Source organism: Taudactylus pleione, unplaced genomic scaffold, assembly GCF_031769625.1.
Source record: "Taudactylus pleione unplaced genomic scaffold, aTauple2 ptg000557l, whole genome shotgun sequence".
NCBI lineage: Eukaryota > Metazoa > Chordata > Amphibia > Anura > Myobatrachidae > Taudactylus > Taudactylus pleione.
In genome coordinates, this window is record NW_028284959.1 from 1,752,070 (window position 1) to 1,769,221 (window position 17,152).

Consider the following 17,152-nt stretch of genomic DNA (forward strand, 5'->3'; position numbering starts at 1 on the left):
AATTATAGCGACAGAACATCCAAAAAATGTATTTCATGGGGTCAACTGACCCCATTGATACCTGTAACAGTGTTAAGGCAATCAACAAATTGGGTGAGCTGCTACTATATGGTTTGATGACTTTATTCTGGTTGATTGCACAATAAAAGTGCACATTTTATAGTAGTATGCTGGTGGCTCTGGCTCATTGCAAGTATAGACTATGGTACTTTATGACCTGGCACCCTCTTTTTGCTATCTTTGACTGGTGGGCGCATGTCTCCTGTGGGTCTTTATATATATATATATAGTGTTGTACACATTAATTTTTCTTCCAGCCCAAATGAACACCAGATCCTTACAGTGGGACCCAATGAACTGAAAGCGACGATCATTCCCACTCGATCAAACAGCTAATTGTGATATGCAAGTAAAATCCTATATATGGCATCTTGCTCATAAAAATGTTTCCTGCCGCTGCATTCCGAAGCAGAAGCTGTAATTTCACCATGGGGGGGTTTTTGCAACATATGCATTTTTTACAGTCAATGTTTCTCTCATTAGTTTTATTTGTATATATTAAAATATTTTACTTTTATTTTGAATACAAGCGTAATATATACTTAGTATTAAATTTTTAATAGCCTCCCGCAGTTACAGTAAATGAGAAGTTACAATTATTTACATTTTTGGGCTATTTTTGTGCTTTGAGAGGGTATTGAGAAGTTCACTTTTAATTTCTGCCTAATTTATAGTGGATAAAACTGTCAGCAAAATGATTCTATAAATTAAGAGATATTAGCTACTGTATATGTTAATTTCGAGAAATAATGGTTTATATATCTATATTATCACACATGACAATTAGCACTGTATATTTTTTTTTTCATAGAGGTAAAATGTAAACATACATGCTGCAATAATGGGATAATTGCAATTTACCCAATTAAGTATATTAATTTAGAATTACCCAGAAAAACCCAGTTACAGAGCACTCAGGGAAGGGGGTGTTACTGGCCTGCGTATACATACTGTAGGTTGATATCAGAGTTCCCCAGTAAATGCTTTTACAAAAAAATAACTCAATTGTGAGCGTGTGCAAAGCTATAAATACTGCAAGATATGCAGCATGTGTGCTCGGGTTATGCCGGTCATTCCTCATGTACACTACGACCATGGTTTTAATCACTTGCAAAATACATATCTACAAAGCCGGATAGTGCTCACTCTGCATCAGTCCATTGTTGGCAACTTTTTTTAAACCATCTCTAGGATCCCCTGATGAATGCGGAGCATTGTGCTGCATTTTCATATCCATGGCCACCCCCCATCTCCGCTGTTTATTCAGCACTATAGAGCAGGGGAGGGGCTAGGATGATGTCATACAACCTCCCGACCACCCACTTAGACAGGAAGTGGTTGTTACTGGAAGACTGAGTAACTCTGTTGGCAATCTAGGAGAGCACCCCAAATTTGGGACTCTCCCGGATCTTCCAGGAGAGTTGGCAAGTACGCATCAATAAAAGAATATATTTGCTTATAAATACACTGTTCAATGCTATCCTGCCATTCCACTGCGGCTCTGTTGCAAAGTAACGTATTCCCTGGTCTCTCTATTATAGGCACTCTACTATCCGTGCCCATTCTTAACGCATGTCCTGCTAATACTTGATACTGGTTGAATGCAGCTACATGTGTGTATAAGGAATACATCACTGCCCCTGCCCCTGTGTATTAACCCATTCATTTACACTTAGGGGCTCTTGAAAAAAAGAGTCCACTACAACAGTTGTCAGAGCACAAATTGTGTAAAATTAAACTGTGCTCAAATGCCTTTCTCACAGTTGATCCATGGAGTTAAGATTAAATCTGATCCATACACTTTAGCCCAACTACACTACAATGAATGGAAAATTATGTTTTTAGTATGTGGCTACAATAAAAAGGAGGTTGATAAAACGATACATAAAGGCCTCACCCTCGATAGAGAGGCTTTCTTTGTCCCTAAGAAGGACAAACAAACAACTAACTCTTTGATCTTAGTCAGCACTTTTTCAAACTTTTTCAAACTCTTCTAGAAAACTGAGACAAGCCATCCTTCACCATTGGCACATACTACAAACTGAGCCTATCATGGGCCAAGATTGCCAACAAACTCCAATGTTCTGCTGCAATCAAAGAAAGAATATTACAGATCTTGTTAAATTTTTTGATATTAGCACAAAGGCTGAGAATAGTGGATGGTTATCGCCAAATCCTTGTGCCTATAAATGTATGACTGCCGACATGCTTGTTGGGGATTTCTTCACTCATCCAGCCACTGAGACCATATACAGGTTGAAACATCAGATGACCCATAAGAGTAAATTTGTTGTTTATCTAATTATGTGACCGTACAAATGTGTCTACAGAGATAAAATCATCCATATGTTGCCAGATCATCCATTAAAAAACTATGATACCAGTTGGTCATAGTACTGCACTAGTAGCTGAACACTAAAGTGAAAAAGGACATACCTTGTTGGATTTCCCTTTCATGCCATTGGATCAGTTTCCGCCTCTTTGGGGGGGAGGTGAACAGAATAAAATCCTTTTACAAAAGGAATGTCAATGGATCTATAGTATGAACTTAAAAGTCTCTCATCTTGAGGGGAGTGGCCTAAGCACCTAAGATGGCAGATGCTCTTTTCCGGAGCTCTGCATCATTCTGATCCTACCTAGCCTAGGTCCTTCTTTTTTTATCAACCCAAGAAACTGATTGTCACCATGTGCAGTCACTCAAATTTGATAGCTGCCAGCTGAGCATTCCACAAGGCTCTGCCTTGTTCCTACTCCAGGAATGGAGCTCCACATGAACCCACCAGCACCATCTGGGTGTTAGAATAAACATTACTCTCAATGGACATATGCAGAACCACTTAATGATGGGATCACATTATTCAATATATATAGCCAACAAACTATATATTGTTAAGTGTGTTGGCTCGTGTGTACGCAAAATATATCTGTGAACCAGAGATATATCGCGTTTACTGTGCAACACAACAGATGCAAAATCCTGCAGATACACTGGCTGCAGGAAACGCCCACGCTGACATCACAAACTGGACGGGCAGATTTAAATGCCCATCCAGTTGTGATGTCTGAGCAGACATATTGTGTGGCCAATTAGAAAGTGTGGATGCTCACCAAAATCTTCTGCACGGCTGTAGGTCTGTCACCCGATAGGGCTATAAGGGTAGTGGGTAGCACGCGTACATTACTGAGATTGTGATATTTGGGAATTAGCCTAGATAATGGTCTATAGGACAGTGGGCCTCAGAGAGGGACATATCTGTAACTGAGTACAATGCTGCTAGGAGTCAGAGCCCACCAGTCACCAAGGCTGGGATATGGTGTTGTGCCTTAACCACAAAGTGCACAAGCCTTTAGATAGAAGATGCAGATACAAGTACTTTCGGTGGGGGAACAAGCCCAGTAGACTTCTGGTTCAAGCCATGAGGAACAGCACTCTGCTCTCTTCATCCCATGTTTGAAGACGGATCAGGGAACTCTTGTACAATCCTCAGAAGAGCTTGCCTCATTGTTCCACCAAATTAGCAATGACAGCATTAAGAATCATTTAAAGAGTGGTTAACATTTTTTATATTTAGCTATTTTTCATTTTTTATTACGTGCTGTTGGCAAATTAAAGCAATGTTCTCTAATATGCTTCATATAGAATGGTCTAGGTGTCCCTAGTAATCAATAACATTAATTTTGGTACTCAAAAAACTTGTGCATCCCCCCAAAATAAAGTGGTCAATCAGGGACTATTGTTGTGCTCATCCTAAACTCCAGACATTTATTGCATCAAACCGTATAAATATCCAACAGCAGCTGCTGCATCAGACAGGCAGGGGAGAGATGGGACCGTTATGCTGAATAACTCAGGATGTTATCATGCCGAATCCTCCTCCTCACTTTTGCAGGGATTATAGGGAGTGATGATGATGTATCTAATGAAGCAAAATAAAAAGGAATGCAGAATTAATTGTATTTTGGAACAATATTGCCTAGAATACAAGGCTAATTTCATGCTTTGTAAGTTCGACTGAATTATGTTTAGTATTAAAATTTTACATTACGGACAGCCAATATGAAGAAACGCACGCACCTACACGACACACGTGTAGGTTTGATTAAGAGGTTAAAAAAGTCATCATTTTATACTAAAACATAATTCCTACAATGAAACAATAGCCCAATTTACTGCTTGCTCTAACTTTGTAAAAAAAAAATGTATAACCTCTGCACCCAAGTAGTTGGATCCACTATAAGTGTCCTGTAGCCTTGCGGAGTCTAGATGAAATGACAGTTGAGGTGGGACCTTGGGAGTTGTAACCACAAAGGCGCTGACAAGTGGGCTACCCCTGTGGTACCCAGGGCTCAGTAATTGCACCTCATCTAACACTAAAGGTTCCTGTTACTTGTGCTTCTATGTTCTGACTGACATATATGTTACAATAATCACTCTAAGCATGTATAGTGTATAACACAATCTTACTATTGCACCCAACTCTTCATATTGTGTATCTAAAAATATGGAACTGAATTGATGAAACATTTTATCGATCGTCAAAAAGTGAATCATGTTTATTTGACCCATTAAACAGAGTGGACATTGCTGATTGGAAATGCAACGGTAAAACCTAATTTCATCAATTTATCACAAACTCGTTATGGAATTATTCAATATACTGGTTTTAATGAAGTCTCAACATGAAGTGTGAATTCCAATATTAACATTAATTATGACTACTTTACTTAATTAGCAGTGTGTTGCCTCCAGCACAAGGTCAAGAACTGCATGTAAATGAGCATTAATATGGTGTGGGGGAGTTATTAGTAAATTATGGTGATACGGCTCTCCATCTGCTGTGTTATTAACACTAGGTTTTCTCACCTAATCCCTATTTCTGCATATTTCAAATTGTCTTCATTTTCACCTTTCTTTTTACCACTTTGGAACAAGTTGGCATCCTAAAATCTTTCACACGTTTGAATGACAAGTATTGTACTTTCAGAAGGAAACACCAATGAGCCATTATTTCAGAATACTAGTGTTAATGTACAGGTCAGGGGATGAATCTGGGTATAATCTGGGGAAAGATGGGCTCACTTTAACCCTTGCTCTGAATTAGCAGATCTACTAACAATGGGGCAGCTGTCTTCTCATTTCTATGGATTTATAAAACATTACAACTATGGCGGCATACAGTAGCTTGCAGGCTACAAAGAATGGAAGCAAAGACAATGGGTTATAGACTGTTCGACTCAAGGCAGGAATACTGTAAGTACTCAACACGGAGTTGCTAGAAAAACGACCAATACTTGTGAATACGGATAAGTGCGCAAAGTCATTGTGCTGGAATGTCCTCTGAAAACATAAAAGGAAACCATGGGTTTTGTCTGGTAATGGATGGAGTAAGGCACTGAGGGACTGATTCAGACTCGCTCGCAAGCGCTATGCGCTCGCAAGCGTGACGATGGTGGCCCAGTGCACATGCGCACGACAGCCGGCTCCGTCGTATGCATGCGATGAGACTTTGGATAGCGACGGGCAAACCGTCGCTCCATGTCTCGTACCAAAGGGGGCGTGCTGTCGATGTTGAGTGACAGCACGCCCCCTTTGTTGGGCAGGCCAGGGGCGTGGCTGCCCAGACGGAGGCGTTCCCATGGAAATGCCTACCATCTGGGGCCGGCCCCACTGACATCACAAGTGATGTCAGTGGGAGTGCTTTCGGCTCTGTTTGAGCCGAAAGCACTCTTGGGCTTGCGGCAACGAGACCCTACCACAAGGGTCTCGTCGCAAGCCCGATGGTCGCGATGGTCTTGACCATCGCAACCATCATCGTGGCTGCTCGCTATAGCTGTGGGTGGTCACCCACAGCTATGTGAGTGGCCAGGAGGCCGTTCTGCAAAACCAGAGGGCCGGCCCTGATTCAGAGCGAGCGCTCTGTCAGAGCGTCCGGCTCTGAATCAGGTCCTGAATTACCAGTTCATATAAAATGTTCGGTAGTATAAAATCCATTCTATTGGTGGTGCCACTGAGGGGCCTATTTATTAAGCTAAATATTGCAGCCAATCCCTGAAAATGCCTCTATTCCGAGGATTGTCGCACTTTATAGTTTTTGAAGCAATTTAACAAAGGGGGCACTGTATCTGTCAATGACACCTGTGTCAGTCCCATAGCTTAATGTAGGCACTGCAAAAATGCTCAATAACCTAATTCCAGCTATAAATTAGCCATTGCAGCCTATAAGTTACAGCATTGCATCCTTTGGAGCACTCCCCAACACACTACATTTGCACATGAGCAAAGCAATAGGCACATGTGTATAAAGCAAGTCAGGTGCAAACCAAGCACTCTGGTGATAGCGCATGCTATCACTTTACTACTTTAAGATATACTGTCTACTCTTCCGAGAGGGTTGGGTATGAGATCCCGACTGCCAGGAAGCCAATGGTCAGAATATCAACATGCGGCATCCCAACAGTCAGAATCCCGACAGAGCTCTGTAAGGATTATAACCCTTACCTTAACCCACCCATCACGCAGCATAACCTTAATCCACCTGTCCTGCAGTCTAACCCTAACCCTTTCCCTAGTGCCTAACTCTTATCCTCCCCCTAGTACCTAACCCTAATGCTCTCCCTAGTGCCTAACCCTAATGCTCCTCCTGATCTTAATACTCACCTCCACAATCTGTTGGTATTGTGACCTTCGGCATCCTGACTGTCGGGATGCTGATTACTGAGGAAGTAGTTATGATCTGGACTTGAATCTCGGCTTGGAAACACGAAGCTCGGGTGGGTCCGGTTCCCAGAGAGCCGGACCCGCTCATCTCTATAAATAAGTCAGATGTTGCTAGTAGTTTAGAACTAAGCCAGGTGCTGCTAATAGTTTATAAATAAGCCAGGTGTTGCTACTAGTTTATAAATAAGCCAGGGGTTGCTAGAAGTTTTCAAATAACTCAGATGTTTTGCCAGTAGTTTATAAATAAGCCAGGTGTTGCTACTAGTTACAAATAAACCAGGGGTTGCTAGAAGTTTTCAAATAAGTCAGATGTTTTGCCAGTAGTTTATAAATAAGCCAGATGTTGCTACTAGTTTATAAATAAGCCAGGGTTTGCTACTACGGCCCAGGATACCTGAAGCAGCTTCTGATTCCTTACTGTCCCACTCGATTATTGCGATCCATTGACGAAGGACTATTAACAGTACCTAGAATCTCACGAAATTCGTCTGGGGGTCGAGCTTTCAGTTTTGTGGCTCCAACTTTTTGGAACTCCCTTCCCCGCACAGTTCGAGAGGCCTCCACTCTAGAATCCTTCAAAAATAGACTCAAGACTCACATATTCACCCAAGCATTTAACTAATGTCCCTTGTTTAAGCTTATTTTGTATTTTGTACTGTAAATGTAAAGCACTTTGAGTCCTTTAGGAGAAAAGCGCTATATAAATAAAATTATTATTATTATTATTACTAGTTTGTAAATAAGCCAGGTGTTGCTAATAGTTTATAAATAAGCCAGATTTTGCAACTAGTTTATAAATAAGCCAGGTTTTGCTACTAGTTCATAAATAAGCCAGGTGTTGCTACTAGTTTTTAAATAAGCCAGGTGTTGCTACTAGTTTATAAATAAGCCAGGTGTTGCTACTAGTTTATAAATAAGCCTGGTGTTGCTACTAGTTTATAAATAAGCCAGGTGTTGCTACTAGTTTATAAATAAGCTAGATGTTGCTAATAATTTATAAATAAGCCAAGTGTTGCTACTAGTTTCTAAATAAGCCAGGTGTTGCTACTAGTTTCTAAATAAGCCAGGTGTTGCTACTAGTTTATAAATCAGACAGGGGTTGCTGGAAGTTTTCAAATAAGTCAGATGTTTTGCCAGTAGTTTATAAATAAGCTAGATGTTGCTAATAGCTTTTAAATAAGCCAGGTGTTGCTACTAGTTTATAAATAAGCCAGATGATGCTACTAGTTTATAAATAAGCCAGGTGTTGCTACCAGTTTATAAATAAGCCAGGTTTTGCTACTAGTTTATACAGTGAATAAGCCAGGTGTTGCTACTTGCTTATAAATAAGCCAGATTTTGCTACTAGTTTATAAATAAGCCAGGTTTTGCTACTAGTTCATAAATAAGCCAGGTGTTGCTACTAGTTTTTAAATAAGCCAGGTGTTGCTACTAGTTTATAAATAAGACAGGTGTTGCTACTAGTTTATAAATAAGACAGGTTGTGCTACTAGTTTATAAATAAGCCAGGGGTTGCTAGAAGTTTTCAAATACGTCAGATGTTTTGCCAGTAGTTTATAAATAAGCCAGATGTTACTAATAGTTTATAAATAAGCCAGGTGTTGCTACTAGTTTATAAATAAGACAGGTTTTGCTACGAGTTCATAAATAAGCCAGGTGTTGCTACTAGTTTATAAATAAGCCAGGTGTTGCTACTAGTTTATAAATAAGCCAGGTGTTGCTTCTAGTTTATGTATAAGCCAGGGGTTGCTAGCAGTGAGTAAATAAGTGTTCTAAATTTTAGACACAAAAATGGCAAGAGGCCGATGTTCCATCTGGGGCCGTTGTAATGTTTCGGTTGTCCGGTTGGTCGGTTATCTCCGTCAGTTGAGGTGCTGCTAACTTACTGGTGTGAGCACAGACCAATTGTCTATTACTAAAGATCACAAGCAAAAGTGCTAGCGCTGCGAGATAGAACTGTGATCTAGTGGACGGCTAGATGTTATTACTTAATGGATAATTAAGTAATAACATCTAGCCGTCCACTAGATCACAGTTCTATCTCGCAGCGCTAGCACCTTTGCTTGTGATTACTAGTATACAATTGTATGAGGTTGGGATACCTCTTTTGAGTATAGCAGCTAGAGATAGGATAATTATCCTGTAGCGCAGACCACTATAGAGTACTATTACTAAAGATAGCTTAATGAACAAGTTCCAGTTTTCAGTCTGAGTGATTGAATACCCCCGTTACCTCACACTGATTACCTAATATTCAACCTCAGTGATGTGACCCCTGCTGACGCTTCCTAATATCCTCACTATATACAGATGAGCAACATTTTCAAAACTATTACACAGAATATTCTAAATATATTATAAAAGCTAAACACCTAAAAATACATATCTTTAATATATTTTTAGGCCTCCTATGAATACATATCTATCTATCTATCTATCTATCTATTTATCTGTCTATCTCATATCTATCTATCTATCTATCTATCTATCTATCTATCTATCTATCTATCTATCTATCTATCTATGTATCTATCTGTCTGTCTGTCTGTCTGTCTGTCTATCTATCTATTTATCTATCTGTCTATCTCATATCTATCTATCTATCTATCCATCTATCTATCTATCAATCTATCTCATATCTGTCTGTCTGTCTGTCTGTCTGTCTGTCTGTCTGTCTATCTATCTTATATATGAGAACAAGTGGTTGTTTGTTTTTCTGATTGTGATAAACTCTGCAACCACTGAACTGATTGTAATGTGTTTTTCACCATTGTGTAGGTAAGTTTCCCAGTAAGGTTTTAGGATAAGGATCATCATGATCAGTCGTTAGAGGGTGGTGGGCAGGGCTATGTGGGGAGGGTGCCCTGCTATCGGCAAGTCTAAATTAATTTCAACCCTTTGCTCAGTGAGAGCAGTCCAGAGCCTTCAGTACAGAGGGCAGCTGCTACCTGAGGAGCCCATGACACAAGTGGTGGTGTGCCTGCTGTTCAAGGACCGGTTATGTGCGGTGATCGGTGGAGGTCCTTGTCATCTGGGGAGGCTGCAGCACTGTCCTCAGTAATGAGAATACCAGAGGGCAGTCACTGAGGAGAAACGAGGCGCCGGCTCAGTACAATTCCCTAGAGGTGGTTCCTGTGCAGGAGGTGCGGCTCAGTACAAGTCCCTAGAGATGGTTCCTGTGCAGGAGGCGTGGCCCAGTAAAAGTCCCTAGAGGTGGTTCCTGTGCAGGAGGCGCAGCTCAGTACAAGTCCCTAGAGGTGGCTCCTGTGCAGGAGGTGCGGCTCAGTAAAAGTCCCTAGAGGTGTCTCCTGTGCAGGAGGTGCGGCTCAGTAAAAGTCCCTAGAGGTGGTTCCTGTGCAGGAGGCGCGGCTCAGTACAAGTCCCTAGAGGTGGTTCCTGTGCAGGAGGCGCAGCTCAGTACAAGTCCCTAGAGGTGGTTCCTGTGCTGGAGGCGTGGCTCAGTACAAGTCCCTAGAGGTGGTTCCTGTGCAGGAGGCACGGCTCAGTACAAGTCCCTAGAGGTGGTTCCAGTGCAGGAGGTGTGGCTCAGTACAAGTCTCAAGAGGTGGTTCCTGTGCAGGAGGCGTGGCTCAGTACAGGTCCCTAAAGGTGGTTCCTGTGCAGGAGGCGTGGCTCTGTACAAGTCCCTAGAGCTGGTTCCTATGCAGGAGGCACGGCTCAGTACATGTCCCTAGAGGTGGTTCCAGTGCAGGAGGCGTGGCTCAGTAAAAGTCCCTAGAGGTGGTTCCTGTGCAGGAGGCACAGCTCAGTACAAGTCCCTAGAGGTGGTTCCAGTGCAGGAGGCGCGGCTCAGTACAAGTCCCTAGAGGTGGCTCCTGTGCAGAAGGTGTGGCTCAGTACAAGTCCCTAGAGGTGGTTCCTGTACAGAAGGTGTGGCTCAGTACAAGTCCCTAGAGGTGGTTCCTGTGCAGGAGCCGTGGCTCAGTACAAGTTCCAAGAGGTGGTTCCAGTGCAGGAGGTGTGACTCAGTATAAGTCCCTAGAGATGGTTCCTGTGCAGGAGGCGCAGCTCAATAAAAGTCCCTAGACGTGGTTCCTGTGCAGGAGGTGCAGCTCAGTACAAGTCCCTAGAGGTGGTTCCTGTGCAGTAGTCACGGCTCAGTACAAGTCCATAGAGGTGGTTCCTGTGCAGGAGGCGCAGCTCAGTACAAGTCCCTAGAGGTGGTTCCTGTACAGGAGGCGTGGCTCAGTACAAGTCCCTAGAGGTGGTTCCTGTGCAGGAGGCGTGGCTCAGTACAAGTCCCCAGAGGTGGCTCCTGTGCAGGAGGTGTGGCTCAGTACAAGTATCTAGAGGTGGTTCCTGTGCAGGAGGCGTGGCTCAGTACAAGTCCCTAGAGGTGGTTCCTGTGCAGGAGGCGTGGCTCAGTACAAGTCCCCAGAGGTGGTTCCTGTGCAGGAGGCGTGGCTCAGTACAAGTCCCCAGAGGTGATTCCTGTGCAGGAGGTGCGGCTCAGTACATGTCCCTAGAGGTGGTTCCTGTGCAGGAGGCATGGCTCAGTACAAGTCCCTAGAGGTGGTTCCTGTGCTGGAGGCACGGCTCAGTACAAGTCCCTAGAGGTGGTTCCTGTGCAGGATGCGCAGCTCAGTACAAGTCCCTAGAGGTGGTTCCTGTGCAGGAGGCGCAGCTCAGTACAAGTCCCTAGAGGTGGTTCCTCTGCAGGAGGCGCGGCTCAGTACAAGTCCCTAGAGGTGGTTCCTGTGCAGGAGGCGCAGCTCAGTACAAGTCCCTAGAGGTGGTTCCTGTGCAGGAGGCGCAGCTCAGTACAAGTCCCTAGAGGTGGTTCCTCTGCAGGAGGCGCGGCTCAGTACAAGTCCCTAGAGGTGGTTCCTGTGCAGGAGGCGCAGCTAAGTACAAGTCCCCAGAGGTGGTTCCTGTGCAGGAGGCGCGGCTCAGTACAAGTCCCTAGAGGTGGTTCCTGTGCAGGAGGCGCGGCTCAGTACAAGTCCCCAGAGGTGGTTCCTGTGCAGGAGGTGTGGCTCAGTACAAGTCCCTAGAGGTTGTTCCTGTGCAGGAGGCACGGCTCAGTACAAGTCCCTAGAGGTGGTTCCTGTGCATGAGGTGCAGTTCAGTACAAGTCCCTAGAGGTGGTTCCTGTGCAGGAGGCGTGGCTCAGTACAAGTACCTAGAGGTGTTTCCTGTGCAGGAGGCGTGGCTCAGTACATGTCCCTAGAGGTGGTTCCTGTGCAGGAGGCGCGGCTCAGTACAAGTCCCTAGAGGTGGTTCCTGTGCAGGAGGCGCGGCTCTGTACAAGCCCCTTGAGGTGGTTCCTGTGCAGGAGGCATGGCTCAGTACAAGTCCCTAGAGGCGGTTCCTGTGCAGGAGGTGCGGCTCAGTACATGTCCCTAGAGGTGGTTCCTGTGCAGGAGGCGCGGCTCAGTACAAGTACCTAGAGGTGGTTCCTGTGCAGGAGGCGCGGTTCAGTACAAGTCCCTAGAGGTGGTTCCTGTGCAGGAGGTGGCTCAGTACATGTCCCTAGAGGTGGTTCCTGTGCAGGAGGTGTGGCTTAGTACATATCCCTAGAGGTGGTTCCTGTGCAGGAGGTGTGGCTCAGTACAAGTCTCTAGAGGTGGTTCCTGTGCAGGAGGCGTGGCTCAGTACAAGTCCCCAGAGGTGGCTCCTGTGCAGGAGGTGTGGCTCAGTACAAGTCCCTAGAGGTGGTTCCTGTGCTGGAGGCGTGGCTCAGCACAAGTCCCTAGAGGTGGTTCCTGTGCAGGAGGCGTGGCTCAGTACAAGTCCCCAGAGGTGGCTCCTGTGCAAGAGGTGTGGCTCAGTACAAGTCCCTAGAGGTGGTTCCTGTGCAGGAGGCGTGGCTCAGTACAGGTCCCCAGAGGTGGTTCCTGTGCAGGAGGCGTGGCTCAGTACAAGTCCCCAGAGGTGATTCCTGTGCAGGAGGTGCGGCTCAGTACATGTCCCTAGAGGTGGTTCCTGTGCAGGAGGCATGGCTCAGTACAAGTCCCTAGAGGTGGTTCCTGTGCAGGAGGCACGGCTCAGTACAAGTCCCTAGAGGTGGTTCCTGTGCAGGAGGCGCAGCTCAGTACAAGTCCCTAGAGGTGGTTCCTGTGCAGGAGGCGCAGCTCAGTACAAGTCCCTAGAGGTGGTTCCTGTGCAGGAGGCGCAGCTTAGTACAAGTCCCCAGAGGTGGTTCCTGTGCAGGAGGCGCGGCTCAGTACAAGTCCCTAGAGGTGGTTCCTGTGCAGGAGGCACGGCTCAGTACAAGTCCCCAGAGGTGGTTCCTGTGCAGGAGGTGAGGCTCAGTACAAGTCCCTAGAGGTGGTTCCTGTGCAGGAGGCACGGCTCAGTACAAGTCCCTAGAGGTGGTTCCTGTGCAGGAGGTGCAGTTCAGTACAAGTCCCTAGAGGTGGTTCCTGTGCAGGAGGCGCGGCTCTGTACAAGTCCCTAGAGGTGGTTCCTGTGCAGGAGGTGGCTCAGTACAAGTCCCTAGAGGTGGTTACTGTGCAGGAGGTGTGGCTTAGTACATGTCCCTAGAGGTGGTTCCTGTGCAGGAGGTGTGGCTCAGTACAAGTCTCAAGAGGTGGTTCCTGTGCAGGAGGCGTGGCTCAGTACAGGTCCCTAAAGGTGGTTCCTGTGCAGGAGGCGTGGCTCTGTACAAGTCCCTAGAGCTGGTTCCTATGCAGGAGGCACGGCTCAGTACATGTCCCTAGAGGTGGTTCCAGTGCAGGAGGCGTGGCTCAGTAAAAGTCCCTAGAGGTGGTTCCTGTGCAGGAGGCACAGCTCAGTACAAGTCCCTAGAGGTGGTTCCAGTGCAGGAGGCGCGGCTCAGTACAAGTCCCTAGAGGTGGCTCCTGTGCAGAAGGTGTGGCTCAGTACAAGTCCCTAGAGGTGGTTCCTGTACAGAAGGTGTGGCTCAGTACAAGTCCCTAGAGGTGGTTCCTGTGCAGGAGCCGTGGCTCAGTACAAGTTCCAAGAGGTGGTTCCAGTGCAGGAGGTGTGACTCAGTATAAGTCCCTAGAGATGGTTCCTGTGCAGGAGGCGCAGCTCAATAAAAGTCCCTAGACGTGGTTCCTGTGCAGGAGGTGCAGCTCAGTACAAGTCCCTAGAGGTGGTTCCTGTGCAGTAGTCACGGCTCAGTACAAGTCCATAGAGGTGGTTCCTGTGCAGGAGGCGCAGCTCAGTACAAGTCCCTAGAGGTGGTTCCTGTACAGGAGGCGTAGCTCAGTACAAGTCCCTAGAGGTGGTTCCTGTGCAGGAGGCGTGGCTCAGTACAAGTCCCCAGAGGTGGCTCCTGTGCAGGAGGTGTGGCTCAGTACAAGTATCTAGAGGTGGTTCCTGTGCAGGAGGCGTGGCTCAGTACAAGTCCCTAGAGGTGGTTCCTGTGCAGGAGGCGTGGCTCAGTACAAGTCCCCAGAGGTGGTTCCTGTGCAGGAGGCGTGGCTCAGTACAAGTCCCCAGAGGTGATTCCTGTGCAGGAGGTGCGGCTCAGTACATGTCCCTAGAGGTGGTTCCTGTGCAGGAGGCATGGCTCAGTACAAGTCCCTAGAGGTGGTTCCTGTGCAGGAGGCACGGCTCAATACAAGTCCCTAGAGGTGGTTCCTGTGCAGGATGCGCAGCTCAGTACAAGTCCCTAGAGGTGGTTCCTGTGCAGGAGGCGCAGCTCAGTACAAGTCCCTAGAGGTGGTTCCTCTGCAGGAGGCGCGGCTCAGTACAATCCCTAGAGGTGGTTCCTGTGCATGAGGTGCAGTTCAGTACAAGTCCCTAGAGGTGGTTCCTGTGCAGGAGGCGTGACTCAGTACAAGTACCTAGAGGTGTTTCCTGTGCAGGAGGCGTGGCTCAGTACATGTCCCTAGAGGTGGTTCCTGTGCAGGAGGCGCGGCTCAGTACAAGTCCCTAGAGGTGGTTCCTGTGCAGGAGGCGCGGCTCTGTACAAGCCCCTTGAGGTGGTTCCTGTGCAGGAGGCATGGCTCAGTACAAGTCCCTAGAGGCGGTTCCTGTGCAGGAGGTGCGGCTCAGTACATGTCCCAAGAGGTGGTTCCTTTGCAGGAGGCGCGGCTCAGTACAAGTCCCTAGAGGTGGTTCCTGTGCAGGAGGCGCGGTTCAGTACAAGTCCCTAGAGGTGGTTCCTGTGCAGGAGGTGGCTCAGTACATGTCCGTAGAGGTGGTTCCTGTGCAGGAGGTGTGGCTTAGTACATGTCCCTAGAGGTGGTTCCTGTGCAGGAGGTGTGGCTCAGTACAAGTCTCTAGAGGTGGTTCCTGTGCAGGAGGCGTGGCTCAGTACAAGTCCCCAGAGGTGGCTCCTGTGCAGGAGGTGTGGCTCAGTACAAGTCCCTAGAGGTGGTTCCTGTGCTGGAGGCGTGGCTCAGTACAAGTCCCTAGAGGTGGTTCCTGTGCAGGAGGCGTGGCTCAGTACAAGTCCCCAGAGGTGGCTCCTGTGCAAGAGGTGTGGCTCAGTACAAGTCCCTAGAGGTGGTTCCTGTGCAGGAGGCGTGGCTCTGTACAGGTCCCCAGAGGTGGTTCCTGTGCAGGAGGCGTGGCTCAGTACAAGTCCCCAGAGGTGATTCCTGTGCAGGAGGTGCGGCTCAGTACATGTCCCTAGAGGTGGTTCCTGTGCAGGAGGCATGGCTCAGTACAAGTCCCTAGAGGTGGTTCCTGTGCAGGAGGCACGGCTCAGTACAAGTCCCTAGAGGTGGTTCCTGTGCAGGAGGCGCAGCTCAGTACAAGTCCCTAGAGGTGGTTCCTGTGCAGGAGGCGCAGCTCAGTACAAGTCCCTAGAGGTGGTTCCTGTGCAGGAGGCGCAGCTCAGTACAAGTCCCCAGAGGTGGTTCCTGTGCAGGAGGCGCGGCACAGTACAAGTCCCTAGAGGTGGTTCCTGTGCAGGAGGCGCGGCTCAGTACAAGTCCCCAGAGGTGGTTCCTGTGCAGGAGGTGTGGCTCAGTACAAGTCCCTAGAGGTGGTTCCTGTGCAGGAGGCACGGCTCAGTACAAGTCCCTAGAGGTGGTTCCTGTGCAGGAGGTGCAGTTCAGTACAAGTCCCTAGAGGTGGTTCCTGTGCAGGAGGCGCGGCTCAGTACAAGTCCCTAGAGGTGGTTCCTGTGCAGGAGGCGCGGTTCAGTACAAGTCCCTAGAGGTGGTTCCTGTGCAGGAGGTGGCTCAGTACAAGTCCCTAGAGGTGGTTACTGTGCAGGAGGTGTGGCTTAGTACATGTCCCTAGAGGTGGTTCCTGTGCAGGAGGTGTGGCTCAGTACAAGTCTCTAGAGGTGGTTCCTGTGCAGGAGGCGTGGCTCAGTACAGGTCCCTAAAGGTGGTTCCTGTGCAGGAGGCGTGGCTCTGTACAAGTCCCTAGAGCTGGTTCCTATGCAGGAGGCACTGCTCAGTACATGTCCCTAGAGGTGGTTCCTGTGCAGGAGGCGTGGCTCAGTAAAAGTCCCTAGAGGTGGTTCCTGTGCAGGAGGCACAGCTCAGTACAAGTCCCTAGAGGTGGTTCCAGTGCAGGAGGCGCGGCTCAGTACAAGTCCCTAGAGGTGGCTCCTGTGCAGAAGGTGTGGCTCAGTACAAGTCCCTAGAGGTGGTTCCTGTACAGAAGGTGTGGCTCAGTACAAGTCCCTAGAGGTGGTTCCTGTGCAGGAGCCGTGGCTCAGTACAAGTTCCTAGAGGTGGTTCCAGTGCAGGAGGTGTGACTCAGTATAAGTCCCTAGAGATGGTTCCTGTGCAGGAGGCGCAGCTCAATAAAAGTCCCTGGACGTGGTTCCTGTGCAGGAGGTGCAGCTCAGTACAAGTCCCTAGAGGTGGTTCCTGTGCAGTAGTCACGGCTCAGTACAAGTCCATAGAGGTGGTTCCTGTGCAGGAGGCGCAGCTCAGTACAAGTCCCTAGAGGTGGTTCCTGTGCAGGAGGTGCAGTTCAGTACAAGTCCCTAGAGGTGGTTCCTGTGCAGGAGGCACGGCTCAGTACAAGTCCCTAGAGGTGGTTCCTGTGCATGAGGTGCAGTTCAGTACAAGCCCCTTGAGGTGGTTCCTGTGCAGGAGGCATGGCTCAGTACAAGTACCTAGAGGTGTTTCCTGTGCAGGAGGTGCGGCTCAGTACATGTCCCTAGAGGTGGTTCCTGTGCAGGAGGCGTGGCTCAGTACAAGTCCCTAGAGGTGGTTCCTGTGCAGGAGGCGCGGTTCAGTACAAGTCCCTAGAGGTGGTTCCTGTGCAGGAGGTGGCTCAGTACAAGTCCCTAGAGGTGGTTACTGTGCAGGAGGTGTGGCTTAGTACATGTCCCTAGAGGTGGTTCCTGTGCAGGAGGTGTGGCTCAGTACAAGTCTCAAGAGGTGGTTCCTGTGCAGGAGGCGTGGCTCAGTACAGGTCCCTAAAGGTGGTTCCTGTGCAGGAGGCGTGGCTCTGTACAAGTCCCTAGAG